Genomic DNA, 3,618 nt, shown 5'->3' on the forward strand with positions numbered 1-3,618 from the left:
TTAACTTTAACAGATATTATATTTGTAAGTTTCCGGGAATGACTCTAAATTATAAAGTAGAATCCAAGTTGAGATAACCAAGTTGAAAATTTTTGTTTGGTAGTACCCTCAAAATAATTATAGAGAGAAAGAAAGAAACTTAAAGCTATCGTACAAATTTGGAAGTGTATAATACTTATCCCCTCCATGGACTTGTCAGAATGGTCAAGCAGCCAGAATAGTGTTGGTGTTATGGCATTATAAAAGCAAAACCCATCAATGAATTCAAAACAAACCGAAGAAAAGAAAAAGTGAAAAATGGAGTCTCCAATATTGGCCTTTGTTTTAGTTGCATTAACCTTCTTTTTTAGCTTCCCAATTCTCTCCACATTCGCTGCTCAGCCTCATCCATTGCCTTCTCTTTACTACACAAACATTGTTCCGCCACCACCACCGCCACCGCCGTCATTTTCCCCGTATGAATATGAACTGCAAGCAACGAGAAGGAGAAGGAGAAGGCACTTACGTTCTCCGCCGCCACCACCACCGCCACCGAGGTTCCAATGGCCAAGAAGGCCAATGCGTAGATCTCCCCCGCCTCCTTTCTAAAACACACCAACTACACTGTTGGTTTGCAAGCATCAGCAAGGTAAACTCATTGGCTTTGTTCTTTTATGGAAGGTTTTAGTTAGTGGCGTTGGATTATTGGAATAAAATGAATATAATGTTCATAATTATTTAAATTTCATTTAATTAGTTCACATTTACGTTTTTTTCTAAGTAAGACGGAATAAAATAAATAAGTGGAATATGCTAAGGATTTCACATCGAAAAAATAGGAAGAACTCGAAATCTTTGCAACATATTTATCTAATATAGTATTAAAGACTATAAAATTCGATACAACTCAATAATGATGGACCCAATCACACATCTTGAAAGGTGTGATGAGGATTTCACATTTCAAAATGTAGCGACCTCATACTATCTTTTAAATATACATGAACTATCCAGTTCTCGATTTGATTTTGAGATAAAATTCTATGTTTATTTATCATGGTATTAGAGTAGGATGTTCTTAGTTCCAACTGTTACATTGTAAAATTATTTCCTTAGTAAAGACATCATAACTAAAGAAAAGCTTAGATTTAGTACATAAAATTAGCAATTTAAACTAATGTCCTCCAAAAGAAAAGCTTGATTATGGGCAACATTGTTGAATATTTCGTGTTATTGCACTCAAACCATATGGACCACAAAATTGCTCAAATGAGATTGCTTCTAAGTACATAATTGGCTCTTTCCTTTGAAAAGGATAAGAATTGAGATTTTAAATCAACCAAAAAAGACGATATAAGACTTTCAGTAGTGTCAACCTATCCAACTAATAATATTGGATTCCCCTCTTTAGACTTTCAACATAACTTCAATCATACGAGTGAGAGTGTTAGAATATGGATGTAATATTGAATTAAATTTATCATAATCCATTTTCATGTCTTAAGTCTAATTTCATATTAGATGATTAGCTCTTTGTTATTCTCACATATGTCTTTTGATGTATTTTTTCTCCTTGTTAAAGCAACGTTTGGTAACCATTTTATTTTTAGTTTTTTTTTTTAAATTAAATCTATAAATATGGATGAAATATGCTTATTTTTTAAAATAAAAAACAAAAAATCAAATGATTATCAAACAAAGCTGAATTGCTTAGATTAATATATAGGGAAAATCTGATTCAATTCATGTCTCTTGTAGAAAGGAAGATTGCTTTGACTTCGCTTTTATCATACCAAGCAGCCACCAGAGACGGGGTGATTTACAAATTTTTTCGAGTTTGATTGATGTTTAATTGTTGGATTTTCTTTTACCAACTTATATTGTTATATTTTATAGGTCAAGTTTATATCTTTAATAAATATTTTTTTGTTATGTCTATAGTTCTATTTATTGTAATTTTCTGAATTTAATATGAATTCATTCAGTATGATTATTATTATTATTATCATCATTATTATTTTTTTTTCAAAAACATTGAATTGCATTCAAACGAAGACAACTTCAGAGTAGGGGTGTAAAAACCCGAACCCAATGGTTCGATGGAATTCGTCTCCTAATTCTGAACCAATAATTTTAATAGTTTCCACTTAAAATAAAATAGTGGTAGCACGGATCGAAAATAGAGAACTTTTGAATTTTTCAATAAGACAGTTTATAGACTGAGGTAACTGAATAGAGAGAGGGAGTATTTAAAATTGATTTGATTGCAATTAAATGTAAATAACATAAAATAAATTCACAAATTAAGGATTTGAGAATTTATATGAGAAAGCCTAACGTTGTAACAAAATTCCCATTCGAACTATCTAATCATCGAATTCTCATTACCAAAATTAAATAATTGCCTACACCTATCCAATTCAATTAGAAAAGCTAATTAAATCATCCTGATCAACTAACTAGTCCAATCCGAATAGATGAAAAACATGCAAATTCAAATTGTCCTAATTGCAATAAGACCTATATAACCGTTAGGTGGAACATTTAATTTTCAAGTGTCTAATTAAATCTTTTTTTTATTCAATTCTAGGTTGGTTAGATCAATACTAATCCTAATTGATTCGCAAGCTAACCTAACCTTTCACTTCCTAAAATCAACATCCAATCAAGTGTCACGAAATTTATGTTAATTCAAAGCAATAACCATAAAATCTACAAGCATACTATAATATGGTCATGATCTCATAAAAATATAATTGAACCCAATAATACAATATAGTATTTTGTTCAATAACTCACAAACACATGAAAATAGGAAAAAATCCCAAAACCTAAGTTAGAAAACGATACCTTAGCCCATAATTGACATAATGGACATGAAGGAATTGTTTTGATACATAGAAAATAAAAAAGATGGAGAAAACTGAAAGAAGTCTTGCTTGAGTCGGTTGGAATCAGAGATTCCCTGACCTAAGTGGCTATAATTAATATTTATAAAATTGTGCTAGCGCGCATGATACTAACAGAAATTCACGCACATCAGGTACGGAGTGTTGCGACACTCTAAGGCAGCGCTGCAATGCTATGTGCCTTTCATGAATAAGATGCATTCTGCATTACAACGTTGAACACGGTGCCATAGGGCGTCGCAGAGCTTTGCATGCGGTGACAAAACTGATCATTTTGGCCTTCTCTTTCCCAATTGATGCAATTGAGCATCGTTTAGCCTGTTTTGGCTCCATTTCGTCGCAAACTCCTAGTTTTACTTCTTGGATGTTAAAAACCTATAAAATAACAAAATAAACACGTAAAATCTAGGAACAACCTCCAATTAAGCAGAGTAAGATAGTACATTTTTCGTGCTATCAAACACCCCAACTTAATTCTTGATCATCCTCGAGAAAGGTAGAATAAAGCACACAAACATACAAAGATATGTTGTATGGTTCGTTACTCAAATTTTAACAGTCACATAGGATTTAGCTTGCAAAAAACAATGAAATCAATTCATAATCAATCAATGAAGCACCATTGATAACTAATTGTATACTAATTCATGCAAAAGTGAGTTCAAAGTCATTCTAACTAAGTCTTAGCAACCCGAAGTAGTTTTAAATAGCTCTCAATTGGTTTTCCCTC

General features: G+C 32.0%; 1 long non-coding RNA gene across 1 annotated transcript; it reads left to right on the forward strand.

Moving 5' to 3' along the window:
• The first annotated feature begins 223 nt into the window (after nucleotides 1-223).
• LOC120075737 lies at nucleotides 224-1,944 on the forward strand. Its single transcript, XR_005481415.1, has 2 exons — nucleotides 224-628; nucleotides 1,738-1,944. It is a non-coding gene; the product is annotated as an uncharacterized LOC120075737 (long non-coding RNA).
• The last annotated feature ends 1,674 nt before the right edge of the window (nucleotides 1,945-3,618 follow it).

The sequence above is a fragment of the Benincasa hispida genome, chromosome 4 (genome assembly GCF_009727055.1).
Source record: "Benincasa hispida cultivar B227 chromosome 4, ASM972705v1, whole genome shotgun sequence".
Taxonomy (NCBI): domain Eukaryota; kingdom Viridiplantae; phylum Streptophyta; class Magnoliopsida; order Cucurbitales; family Cucurbitaceae; genus Benincasa; species Benincasa hispida.